Source organism: Triplophysa rosa, linkage group LG3 (genome assembly GCF_024868665.1).
Source record: "Triplophysa rosa linkage group LG3, Trosa_1v2, whole genome shotgun sequence".
Taxonomy (NCBI): Eukaryota; Metazoa; Chordata; class Actinopteri; order Cypriniformes; family Nemacheilidae; genus Triplophysa; species Triplophysa rosa.
In genome coordinates, this window is record NC_079892.1 from 10,471,341 (window position 1) to 10,486,130 (window position 14,790).

At 36.9% G+C, this 14,790-nt stretch overlaps 1 protein-coding gene across 1 annotated transcript in view; it reads right to left on the bottom strand.

Annotated features, from left to right (window-relative positions):
- The window catches only part of otud7a (OTU deubiquitinase 7A), an 81,104-nt gene extending 68,701 nt beyond the window's left edge, over nucleotides 1–12,403 (bottom strand). Inside the window, exon 1 of the mRNA XM_057329258.1 lies at nucleotides 12,232–12,403. The gene's annotated coding sequence lies outside the window, so the exon portion shown is untranslated. The remainder of the gene's footprint in view (nucleotides 1–12,231) is intronic.
- Nucleotides 12,404–14,790: the final 2,387 nt, after the last annotated feature.

Consider the following 14,790-nt stretch of genomic DNA (forward strand, 5'->3'; position numbering starts at 1 on the left):
AAATTAGGTGGTATAACGTTCACCCAGAAATACTCGCTCAAATACAGGTAAATGGGTGTTAACTATAATAATTATTTTATTTCTAGAGATGTTAATAAGAAACAGGGCTCTAGACTGCGACCAAAATGCTCGCAAATGCGACCGTTTTGTTATAACGTGCGAGATAAAATTTCACATGGTCGCATTGGTGCGAGTGCTTAAAACGAATTTTTGCCCTGCCAAAGACTTATTTGAACATTTAATGTGATTTACGAGTAGTGAATGACGCGCTTGTGATAATTGCAGGAAAGAGCGAGCAGAGAGCTCGTGCACTCCCTCGTCTCCAAACTAAAATGTGTGTTTGACTTCATTCGGTGTTGCGCAGACCGAACAGCATAAAAGCATCGCGGGACAGAGCGCTCCATATGCTTTTAAAACGCTCTCACGGAACATTGATGTCATATTCCGATCGTTCTCCGCAGCGATTAATGAAGTCAAACACGTTGGTTTCTGAACTGTCTCTCTCCCTCACACTTTAATCAAAAGCAAGCTTGGAAATCAGAATCAATGTTTCACGTGACGCATTCGGAGAATATATTTTACATGAATTGAGTGTTAATGTGCTCAAAAACATGTTGCCTTTTCTTCCCTGACAAGTGTTCCGCACATGCAGTTGACATAAAGGGAAAATCCTATCAATGAAGTGTTTTCTGTGTTAACTTCTATCTTTTGCGATGTCCTAACAGCTGTGAAAAACAAACAATGTCGATGACCGCTAATGTCCGATTCGCGACGTGATGACTCATTTGAGCCGATTCATTTTGTTGAAACAACTCGTATATCAAACACATCAAACACTGAACTCAGGAGACTCACTGTCTGAACCCATCAAGTCCGTCACTCAAAACACCTCAGAACACAAGCGTGCTTAGACCATTTAACAAGAGTGGTTTGTAAGATTTAGTATTTAAAGTTTATTTATGACAATGTGTAGTAATAAAGTACATATATAATAATTTAGTTCTGAGTTACATTTGAGTTTTGAGCTACAGTAGCTAATTTCATTTAATTTTATGTGGTAAAAATAAAGAAGGCAGTGGCAAAATTACAGCTTTTTGTAAAGAGGGCAATAAATGAGGATTGTGAAGAGTGACAGGTTATATTTGTGTCAGATCATTTCATAGCCAATATATAACTTGAATATAAAACTAAATAATAACAACTGTATAAAATAACAAATACAATGTTTCTTTGCATTTATTTTGGATTTATTGGGCTCGCTAGTGTTAAAGCGCAAATAAGAAGTGGTCTATAGCCGACTATTTTAAAAGACAGAGTGACAAATTAACAGAACGATTCATCAACTGAGGTCATTATGCAAGGTCTTTATCAGAATCAAAAAGAGCTTTATGCCAAGTGTGCTTGGACACACAAGGAATTTGTCTTAGTGACAGAAGCTTCCAGTTCACATACAGGTTAAAAAAGTGACAAGGCACAGGTAACAAAACGTAAAAAATAAATATGTGAGAGACAATACACATTTGACAAAAAGGACAATATTAGACAAAAGGACAATAGGTAGTATATTGCATGTACAGATGTGCTATATACAAATTATACTGTGTTATATACAAGTTATGCAGGGGAATGTGGATAGCTGAATATTATGTAAATTACTATATGATTACTATAATAAAGGGTGCAACCTAATTGTAAGTTGGTGCGACGAACTGAGAAAGTGGGTCGCACTGGTGGGAAAAACGAGTCTAGAGCCCTGAGAAACGATAAGAAAAATCAAAACACATTGTAAAACAGTTCACTTGAAATTAGGTATTAAAAGGGGTCATATGACACGGCTAAAATAAATATTTTGGTTTGTTTTAGATGTAATGCAATGTGTATACACGATTTAAGGTTAAAAAACGCAGTATTTTCCACAAATGTGCATGTTTGTATCTCCTCTTTGCACCGCCTCTCTGAAACGTGCAGATTTTTTACAAAGCTCATCGCTCTGAAAAGCGGGGTGTGCCATGATTGGCCAGTTAACCAGTGCGTAGTGATTGGTCAAATACTGCAAGCATGTGACGGAAACATAACGCCTCTTACCATATTTGAATGTAACGCCTCTTACCATATTTGAATGTAACGCCTCTTACCATATTTGGAACATCAGGTTCCAAAGCAATTATACTGACAGTAGTGGCGATCCGTGACTACTCTTCCGGGGAAGCAGGAATTCAAAATACGTGTTCAATGCTTCACGTGAACCTATGTGCATCACGCATCATGTCAAAATACGTGCCTGCTGCAGACGTGTCGAAAGGGTTTATGATAAAAAAGACGCTCGCGTTCAGAAGACTGCATTAACACTTAACTCTGATTACACATGAGACTAAGCGAGTATCTAGCAAACGCGAGCGTTTCTTCTATTAAAAACCCTTTCGACGCATCTGCAGCAGGCACGTATTTTGACATGACGTGCCACACACATGACGGGCTAAATACATGTTTTGCCGAGCTTCGCATTACTGCTTCCCTGGAAGAGGAGTCACGGATCGCCACTAACTGACAGGTACGCCCACCTTACTTGCGTATACAATTGGGCGGTCTTAGTCAAATCATACCACGAACTGACGTAGATTTGTGGGGGTGTGGTTACACGAGGCGTTTCAGGCAGGTCTGGATGAGCATTCGCTTTTAGACAGAATGCATCTTTTGTTCTGGCACTTTAACTTTTGCAATTTTACGTGTCTCATATATGCATGGGCAACTTATAACACACCAAAGACACAGAAAAACACGTATTCGCACCATATGACGCCTTTAAAGTATGCAATAGAAAAGTTAACAATCATTCTGGTGTGCAATAATGTCCATTCAGATTTAGCAGCATTTCACAAACGACAGATAACACAATGACAGGCCCCGCAATCAATGCTAATTTATTTTCCACTGTCTACTCCCATATAGACGTCTTGTAGATTCCTGTAAATGCATCAGTGTTTTTTTTACTGTCTATAATTGTCTCAGCTCTTTTATACGACACTAGCATTATAACGCATTTTCCATTAAAATGCAAAAATCGTCAATTTATTTCTGCACCAACAAAGATTGTATACTATTTTTACATTTATGCTTATTGTGAAGGAAAACCTAAGCACTGTGATTCTATTGGTAGATATAGCCTGTTTATAATAGCATGATCACAATAGCATTTGTTAAGCCAACTTTTGTCTCTATATTGCCAATTCTGAAACATAAAATTGCAGTTTACTTTAAATACTTACACTGTAAAAAACTGTAATTTTACTGTTTTATTTAAAAGAATTTTATGTATTTTTGAAATGTAGTAAAAAAAATTAATTACAGAAATAAAGTTGGGTGTAAACTAACATGAAACACATGTAATTTAACTTTACAAAGAGTTATTTTAAGTTTTATTTTCTGGGTGCCCAAGCTGCTGGAATATTACCTTTTTTACAGTATTTTTTAACACTGTATCTTTATGCGGGATGAACTTGGTAAATCAAGTCAACTGACATTTTCCAATGAAATTGAACCTGACAGCTCAACTTACATCTTACATACAACTGAGAGCTTTTGCACTGGGCCCTCTTTTGCACATCTTGCCCTATTGCACACTTGTCTGCTTTTTTTTCTTTCTAATGTTTGATATTTTTATATCTATAGTGATACAATATTGAATATATTTTTCTGTTTTTTATAATTTATTTCATCAGTCTTATGCAGTAGTACACTTAGCCAAATTTCTTGTAAACTCACAGTACTTGGCAATAAAATAAACCCATAAGACCCTAAATTATCCTTAAATTATAAACTTACCAAATATCAAATGCGTATAAATTCAAACACAAGCAACAAACATCAACAGCTGTAAATAACAGTTGCCTTTATGTGCTGAACTTTGACCAGTTTCTTCTAAGAACACTACCACCTCCGCCATCGAGGTGAAACACAAATCTGATCTTAGATCAGCAAATGTGTCCTACTCTCTGTAGCTGTTTGTCTGTAGCCCTACGCAGTCCTGATTGAAACCATCCAGAGCTCTGCCCTCAGGCTTCCATCACAAGCCTGTTTCCAGCCTGTCCACCTCCAGAATGATCTTCAGCCTCACACCACAGAGCCCTGAACTGACCTCACATCTGTCAGATTCAATGTCATAGCACACCTGTCAGGGTCTCAGTCCGGGAACGGCTGTTCCTGGTTCAGTCTCGGAGCTGTCAGCCAGATTCCTCGCCTCACTTTGAGCATCTCCACAGACTGTCAATCAAAAGATGATGACCTCACTTAGGCTTATAAGGACAAGCTGATATTTCGGATATTTCTTGCCTCTCCTTCTAAAATCTCTGTCTTCTGATGCTTTCATGCATTTGACATGACTTCCAGTACATTCAAGCTATACTGTACATGTCATGAGCATCCCTTGGCAATCGAACCAATGACCTCAGTCTTACTAGCGCCATGTTCTACACCAAAAATCTTCAATTTCACCTCCACAGGATGAATATAATTCACTTCTAAATTTCTTGCATCATCAAGTCAGTTTCCCAGTGATACTATAGCAGCTGTATAACTGTAGCTTGGAATATTCAAAGAATGCAAAGAATGAAAGCTGCTTGCCAAAGGCTATGACCAGCAGAAAAGATAAATGCGCTACACGTTAATTTAAAGGCTTATCTTACATTATTATAGCCAAATTCAACAGGGACATGGACAACAGTGATGTCATATACACCGCTGTGTAACCCTAGCATAAAAACATCTTTAACAACTACACAAAATCACAAATCACAGGTCAGCAAATATGCTGCATAAAGAAAGAAGGAAAGTGCCTCAGAAGCAGTAAATTCAGTCTCATTTCTGAAACACCGTCTCTCAACAAGCTGCTTGACTCGACATTTTCTTCTCTCAGCTCTGCTCTCATCTGAAGTGCTTCTGTGGAAAATACCAACAAAATTCAATGACAAAAAAACCCTTAATCACAGGACTGGCTAGTGGCCATTGCAAACCATTCATTCAAGCGTATTTATATAAACAATGTGAACATTTGTTTGACCTTTTCACACATGAATTTAAATGAACAAATACTCGAGTACGACCATTTATCACACAGGAGCCAGCAGTTAATCTATCATAACATGAGTGCAGGGATCATGTTGGTATGCCACATTTACAGCCGCTAAAAAAACGAGAAAAGAAAACAAATGTAAATCCATCTTGAATGTAGTTCTTTACCAACCTGATCAGGAATTAGTAACTATTTTACAAGGTGGCTAATTCACCCAGAGGGGCCTCTGGGTGACCTCTCCCCGCCTGTGGACAGACCACTTAACATTGCTTTCCCACCTGTGGGGCCGCGGAGGGAGCGGGTGGCACTTCAACGAAGCCATGCGGTGATTGAGCTCTGATTGCTGTGGGCCACTTGACTCATTTCATCTCTTCTCGGGGACTAAAACTTCTGGAGAATTAGGTGGGAGGCAGATGGAATGCTATAGGAAAAACAAGCAGCTTTTGCCCTCCATGAGATGAGCTTCCTTTGCTTCTCTTTTGAGCCCATTTTAAGTAACACTGGGACAGTCTTGCAATCTTTACGCAACCACAGAATGGCACAAAAACAGTCAAGTTGTCCACAAGTTAAATGGAGACTATCTACAACTGTTCTCAAATTGGTATATTTAAACCACTTTCATTTGAACACTCTAAATATAAACCAGTCTAAATAAAGCACTTAGGAAATGTGGAGGTTGTTTTGCTTTCTAGAATTACGTCTTGTTTGCAGCAATTTGTATTTCACTCAAAATAAAAACGGTCGTGCAAGATTTGCATATGCATAGGCACAAATGTGATTTAAGAAATACTGCATAGAGGAAGATTTTCAGCAAATAATGACTTGAGTTTCATTAAAAAAAAGCTAGCTACTGAATTGCTGTAGAGAACTTAGAGCACACGAAATGTTGTATTGACTACAAATGATTGTGCTTTCATAATTTATTGCCGCGGAAAGAGAGCGTTCCATATTTAACCAGTATTTCTATTGTTGTCATTGAATTTCAACAAAATCAAACCTCAGGAGTGACATAAAATCATCCAACAGCAATGTGAAAGACTGACAGCATGAGAAACTGTGATAAAAAGGTTATCACTTAAAGAAAATCATTTTTTGAACTTTTCTTAAATAACTAAATAGGAACTTGTTTTCTTGGCAGTTTTTTTGAGGTCTGAAAAAACACAGAGCATATTTTCTGTTATTTTCAACTGTTCCTCCAGTTTTCATTTTCTGAAAATAATTTAGAATAGAATAATGTATTGGTAATTTGGGAGGAATAGTCCTAGTACTAGTAGTTCACAGGATGAAACAAAAATGATCATTTGACCTAAACATATATCTATAAATAGTAAATTCAGAAAACTGAAAATAATTTTGAAATGGTCTCTTAATTTTTACAGCGTCTGTATTTTTGAGCGAGCTACCTACCCTGTTGAAAAAACCAGCATCGTCTGTCATGTGCTGGTTTAAGCTGGTCATGTGCTGGTTTAATATGGTTATGTGCTGGTCCTTAGCTGGTCCTCAGCTGGTTTAAACTGGTCCTTAGCTGGTTTAAACTGGTCAAACCAGCATCAAAACATACCTAACCCAGCATATGCTGGTTGTTTCAACAGGGTAGGTAACCATTGAAACAGTTGCAAATTTGTTTGTAGTACAAAAGTAATGTAAATGTTTATAAAATAAAACACTAATTTGTATTAGTATTACTATGAATTGCCCAAATTTAATGACTTAAATTTTGGAACAAAACTTTCTCTCCCTTTTAAAAGTTGATAAGGCTAATTATCCATTATGCTAACAAGTAAGGAATAATCCACAGCTAGCCGTGCGTTAAAGGGTTTTAATGCACGACATGGAGGCCAAGAACCGCACGACGTGGAGGCCAAGAACCACCCGACGTGAAGCAGAGGAGTTAAATCCTTTAACGCACGGCTAGCTGTGGATTATCCCGCTTATACCATGGTCATTTGCCAAGTTAAATCTTTTATAGATGTTTACAGTAAAATTTTAGATCAAACATGTGAAAATTACAGTGATTTTGTCAGTTCAATTTCAAATGTAATCAAACTTACTGGAGCTACCCGTGCGTTAAAGGGTTTTAATGCACACCTTCCAGCCAATCAGAATCGAGTATTCAAAAAGACCATGGTATAAGATCATAATAATTAGCATTTATCATTTGGGCTTTTTGCACGGAGGTACGATTTTGTAGTTCCGGAACAATTTTTCCTAAGTACTTGCTTCTTGTCGTGTTCGCACCGCAGAAACCGGAAAGAATTTTACTTCAGAAATGCCTTCTAAAGGGACTAAATTAGCTCCTTCTCTGAAGGGTCTAGACCAGAAAAAAGTAAGCAACAGCAACGCAAACCTATTGACTGGCTGAACATATATCACAGAACAGCGTTTTAAACTGTTACATGACATATACATATACAGAAAGCTAAGTTTAGCTGCATTTTGTTTAGCGCATGCTAATGTCTTGATGTTGTCTACAGTACTTTAAATTGTTGTAATAGATTTTGTCTCTTACCCCAACTTCTTGCTTTTTCAATCTCAATTTATATGTCACCTCAGTTATCACGAAACCACCCATAGACAACAAAAACACAATTTCGATCACTACGTCCTCCATTTTTTATGTTTTTTAAACGCTGCACTGTTGGCGGGTTTACTTCAGAGGTCCTAATACCGGTGCAAATACAACTAGGAAAATGGCCTGAGAAAAAACTTACAATAGTCTGTGAATGGCAGCCCTCTTTACTAGGGCTGTCACGATTATGAAATTTGATTGACGATTAATTGTCTAATAAATCATTGCGATTACGGCGATTAATTGTCTGTTTTAGGGCTTTGGCGATTATGATAATTAATTGTCTGTTTTTGAGCTTTGACATTTAATTCTCATACATTTTTGTTTCAGCAATGTTTTTTTCTTGGAAATACATCGGAAAAAATTGGGTCATCATATATTTAAGGTTTAGGGTTTTACCTGTCAATAATACAACCACCAAATACTTGTAAATGAAGTAAATTGATCAGGTGTGAATCGAAGCCACCATTAAAATGCTATCGGTCATAGAAAAGCTTCTAGTCTGTTTTTTTCTCACTTGCAAGACTACAGTAAAATTTTACTTGTGTGTTAATGAAATTTTGGTAGACTGGTTTTCACACTGAGATTTACTTAAATAATATTAAATTGTACTGCAGGTAATTTGTATATGCTTTAGTTTTTTTAAAGTGATTGTGTTGTGGTGGTACATTTGACAAGTATTACCATGCTTTAGTAACAATATATACACTAAAATATGCAATATGCAGATACACTACAGCTCCCCCTAGTGTCTTCTATAGAGATGTGCGATAATCCGAAATCATCGCGATGAGGTCAAACAATCGCGATGAGACGATTATTTAATAATCGTGACAGCCCTACTCTTTACTGGTTATATGGAACTTCGTTCCTGAAATGATCTGACACGAATGCGGCTATTGTTATTTTTTGCTGTCCCTGACCCAGAATCAGAAAATATTTGCATGCTACTGTATTTCAGAGGTGAAGGCCTGGTTTCACATACAGGGCTAAGGACTAGGCCATAGGTAAATTAAGACGTGTTTTATAAGTGTTTTTCAATTTCAACATTGCTAATATATTTTCAGATATGTCAGTGCAAGTTGTTTTCAGTAAAGACAGCCCAAACACACATTTTAGTCCGGGCCTTGTCTGTGAAACCGGGCCTAAAGCCTCAAAATTACGTTTCTGATTACTTTTAGCAAATAATCGTCATATATCGTTTTATGTCAAGATGTGGAGATGACCAGACAGACAAGCACCTCTCAGCCTTTCTGCTAGAAAAGTGCTTCTGACATGGACAGAACTCCATCTTGCAACAGATCAGTTGCCAAACATTGTCCCCTGGTCCGCTGCCGGCCGCACACGGGCCCTCAGTGGTCATTCCATCTGTCTCTAAATTATTCTGTTTTAGAAATAAATCACGTCACCTACTATGGTGAAACATTTAATAAGATGACACAACCTCTTCTGCCTCCGGAGGAGAGAGGCTTGTGCGCTGCCATTGCAGCGGAATGCAGTTTCATGTTTGTGAGGCAACGTGCCGTCTCGTTTCTCGCATCACAGTGGGACCTGTTTGGTCTTTTCTAAATTTCCCCTCAGGGATCAATACAATATCTCTCTGTCTCTGTCTGTCTCTTCATCAGTTCTTCCACTCCCCAGAACAATTTACGGCTGTCAGATGAAGTTGTAAATCAAAATTATTATTATTTTTAATGCAGTATTAGAAATTAATATGACATTTTTTATGCATTTGGCAGACGCTTTTATCCAAACCTACTTACATTGCATTGTATTATACATTTTGTTTCTGACTATGTGCAATCCCCTGCGATCGAACCCATGACCTTGGCATTGCTAGTGCCATGCTCTAACCGCTGAGCCACAGGAAAGCTATTTGCATGCTTACATATTACTGATGGCATTTCATTCAGTTTTGAAATGAATATGAATAGCGAGGGCTCAAAGACCATCCAAAGAGATGAAAGACATTGGCCTATTTACGCCCCACACAGACATTTTATCTGCGAACATCTTCACTTAGACAAACGGTTGATGATAACATAAAATAAAAAAGGGAAATAAGAAGGTGTCACTGGAATTCGGGACATTGTCACGAACTGTAATGTTCGTGTCAGTCAGCACAACTTTTTTCGTGTCACCCAGCACGACTTTTAATCAAATGTATTTTAATACGCGGTATCTTTCATATGTATACATATATCAACCCAATCTGATGGGAATTCATACCTATTTTACAAGGAGGCTCCTTCGTGTGAATTCCTATTTCCTACGATCTCATTAGTATGTTCTGTTATGATTTGACTTTTCCCCTGTGACGCTAGCGGTTTGGGGGCGGGGTTAGGGGAGTCATTTATCATTGCTTTGCCACCTCGTGAAACTCACGTTTTTGGCTAAATTAGCCTTTGTGGCTGTGATTTTCAGTCACATCCTAAACTATGTATGACTTCTTTGGTATCAGGTTATAAATATATAAATGTAAATACACATGCAGTCTGTGTATTGAAAGTCATGCTGATTGACACGAAAAGAAAGACATGCTGAGTGACATTAAAAAAAGGTTGTGTCAAGGATATTCGTGTCCATGAACACGAACGAATAGATTCCAAATTTCGTGTCTATGTCACGAACAGCCGTGAGACTGGGTTGAATGATCATGTGGGTGCAGTCCGATGCTTAAACGATTACACAAATGCGTAATAGTGGTCAGGATTGAATTTATATGTAATAACTTCTTGGTCTGACAGGTATAGTCTTAAAGGGATAATTCACCCAAAAATGAAAATTCTGTCATCATTTACTCGCCCTCATGTTAGTTCATGCCTGTATAAATTACTTTGTTCTGATGAACACAGAGAAAGATATTTGAAAGAATGTTAGCAATTTTCAGTTCTGGAACATCATTGACTACCATAGTAGGAAAAATTAAATGCTAGTCAAAGGTGCCCCAAAACGGTTTGTTTTCCTAAATTCTTCAAAATATGTTTAACAGAAAAAAATATAAAAAAAACTTCTACTATTGTATTGTATATTGTATTGTATTGTATAACTTTATTGTCCACCTAAGTGGAAATTTGTCTTTGGCTCACCAACACAACAAAATTAATAGTGACAACATAGATAAAAAAGTCACATAACTAGTCATATACTCACAGAGCATAGAAGAGGGACAGATACAGATACAAGATACAGTTCAAACCTTAAGCCCTGCATGGTATGTGGATAATGTCACAGAACTGAAAATTGCTAACATTCTTCCAAATATCTTTCTTTGTGTTCAACAGAACAAAGAAATGTATACAGATTTGAAACAACCTGAGTAAATGAAGGCAGAATTTTCATTTTTGTTTGAACTGTTCCTTTAAAGAAACAGCTCACAAAATGAAAGTTCCGTCATTATTTATGTGCAATAATTTCTGCCGTTAGAATCAAAACAAGATATTCAGCTATTTTTATTCAGTTTCGTCTGAGGAACAGGTCTTAATTTGGGTTGTTTATTACTTTAAAACCATTTAGCATACATTTTTAGAACTATGGAGGTAAAGATGATCAGTGATTCAACACAAAGCTATAATTCAGAAGTCTTTAAGAAGCCCTTTCAGGGCCTTAAAAGCGGCACTAAAAACTGTTACTAACAGAGATGATTCAATCGTTCTCATTTTGAGCTACAGTGAACAGTAAAACTAAAAAATAATAATAATGTTTGTTTGGTAGATGAGTAATAATGACTACAAAAGGAAGAATGTCATCATGCATCTACCTAAGCATCTATTTTAAAGACAAAATACATTCTGACAATGTATTAGATCACAGTCATACCTTACAAACTCTTTTGGTGTTTTGGCCTGCAACAAACAGCGTTACTCAAGGCAGAGCAAAGCCACAATATCACCTAAATCAACTTAAGCCTAACCTCAAATAAAAGATAAAGTAATACAAAGCCGAATAACCCAACTGTGGGCCTATAAGCTCACCATTGGTTGATAACTCTGGGGTCTGTAAGGGTACAAGGTGGGCTGTTGACAGGTATCTACAGCTTACATAACCCAAAATCGTATATATATTCAAAATATTTGTAAAGTAAATAATGGTCTGTCTGCATGGTACACATAAACCAGGGCATGAGACATATGCGTATAGAGGCAATGAATCCAACATCATTATACTAACATCTACCTTCAACATCGAATATATTGCATCCTTTTTTTACATCCATAAGCGGATTTTTCTTTTCAGCGGTTACGCAACAGTCCCAACCCATATTGATATAGAGTCATATTATCTCTACAGACAAAGACAATTTCATCCTCGCAAAGCATTTGTCGATGATGCGCTGGAAAGACGCCCTCACCTCATATCCACCAAATACAACCGGCAGTTAATTTTCAAACCCAAGTCCTCGTTCATACCCGGCCACCGTTAAATTAAAACGCACTGTATACCCGCAAGATGCGCTTTATAGCGGTCCGGGCACGTACAGAAGACAGGTGCACCTGCCCCGGCTGCGCAGTGATTCCTACTGCCTCTTTTTGCAGACGGATGCTCCTTATCCGCATATTATTTACCCCGAGAAAAACCGAAAGACGTGTCTTACCGTTCCTCAGTCAGTCCTTATGATAATCCTCATCGTAAATATCAGTCCGCTCGTGAATGGCTTGAAAATCATGTGCCCAAAACGAGCCTCCGTCCGTCTCGCTGTCGCTGTATTCTTTCACATCCTCATGTCATTCAGTGATGCAGCAGTGCCACCGAAAACACGCCCACCACATCTCTTTCCCCCTCCTGAATGACGTAAAGGAGCAACAGACCCCGCCCATTCATCGCTTTCACGCCTTTTCGATGACGTATTAAAGGCGCTCCAGGCACCGCCTACATCTGGAAACGCTGGAAAATACTGGCTCAGCCTGTGGTATTTACGCGTAATGATTTTAATTTTAAGTTTGCATTAAAAATATGAAAATACAGCGATTTGTTTTTTAACTAAAATATATCTAAAATCCTGTTCTAAAACAAGAAACAGAAACTAAAAACAGAAAAAGTTTTTTTCATTATTTAATCCAGTCTAATAAAAATGCTTTATTCATTTTCCCAGAAAAATCATCCAGAATTTCCCAGTAAAGTCTTGATTCCGATTTCCCTCAAGGAGCCTTTTCATTACAATGGACTTGACAGTCCTTGTCAAAATGCCAGTCAACAAATTTGTCAATTTGGAAACATTGCTTTTTTCCACTTTGCTCGGAGGTCATTTTTCTCTGCTGCTGCTGCAATATTGTTGGAAAAAGTGAGACGACATACCAAAGCTCAGTGCTGTAAATCAACAATATCCGTATATATATATATATAGTGTTAAAAAAGGTCAAATTAACACTCACAGTGTGTATATAATCCTATATATATATATATAGGCCTATGAAGAGTTTGGTTCAATGAGATAACTCCGATTGTTAGCATTATGTTATCATGTTTTTAAACACTCCAGTTAAAAAAAAGGTCAAATTAACTCTCACAGTGTATATATAATCCACATTTCGACAGTGTGGATTATATATACACTGTGAGTGTTAATTTGACCTTTTTTAACACTATATATATATTATATATACGGTAGAAATAAATATTGTTTCATATTATTTTTTAATGTTTTTTTATTTTTATGGAAAAATATACGAATTATCAAATGATTGATTAAAGACGGAAACTGGTCAATGGCGGGTGATGTTTACGAGTACGACCAGAAGATAGCGATTTGTGCTCACTCACATGTTTAACACATTTGATTGAACATTTCCCCTAAAATTAGGTATTTTTTTAATCGAGATTTGCAGAAATTTTAACTACAATTAGTTATCTTTGATTGCTTTTTTTGTTGGTTGATTTAACAATTTAGACATTATTATAATAGTCGGACATTCATTTATGGTATTTTGCCACAATTCATATAAATATATTATTTCATCGTGTCATGTTAATGTAAATCTATTTATATAATCTATCATGTTTTTCTTGCTCTGTAAATGTTATTTTAATGGTATCTTTGGGCAAATAATTGCATGGTAAATATCTTACTTTTGTTTGAGCTCTTACATTAGGAATATAAAAGAATGGAAGAATAGAAAAACACTTACAATTTAAAAGAGAAGGCCTAATTTGGATTTCTGTACCTAGGTTACGACTCTACCGCCATCTGCTGGTGATATCGTTATATGAAACAATGTTAGTTTAAATACTATAAAAAAATATAGTTATTTTTTAATTTTCATTACATTCTTGTAAAACCTAATTTATAAAAAATAGAATAACATAAAATAGCTATAGGTTCAAACAGGGTAGGACTGTAACTCATCCATGCTGCCCATTCACCCATGCAGTACTCTATAAAATAGACATAAAAATAAACAATAAGTCTTTATTTATATCAGCTGGGTCTGTACAGAGCATTATACCAAGCTTTTAACAAATGCCAAAAACGCAAAGCCAATAACATAAAATTGAAAAGATAACTGAGGTTATAAAAGGCTTTCATCAGAGGTCCAGAGGGTGGCGCAAGACTTCACTGCTCCTAATTTATCCATACTGTTTGCATACTGTCCTTTAGAATATTTTGAGTGCTGGCATCAAAAGTGCTTATGTTTGCTCGTGATGAAAGTATAGTTGATTCTACATTAGTAAACAAACACAAACAGTTAGAATATTTAATGTGAGACTTGCACAAGTTTTCAAACACGTTAGTAATTTTGCAACATCTGGCTGCAGCTTCTTCACTGACTTATACACCTGCCATTTACGCGCCAGCTCCACCTCATCCTGTGCATTTCGTGCATTTTGAACAGATGAACGGGTGTCTTCAGTTAATTTATTTGGAAGTGAAACCACGCTGTTGATGTGGATTATGGGATTGACAATGGCGTAAAGAAAGCACTTGCAAGGCCCCAAAAGCGCTTTATAGCGACGAAGTGTAACATTTCTTCACCTGAGATGTGGCTTAAACTTGGTTATGCGCAACCAGTTCAACAAAGGTGAGGCAAATTGAATTGCAAGTTGACACAAAATCATAATTTTTGAAAAATCAATTCATTAGCTAATGCAGAACTCGGAAATTATTACTTGGGTACATGTAGGCCTACAGGCAATATACATTATACATCAAAATGAT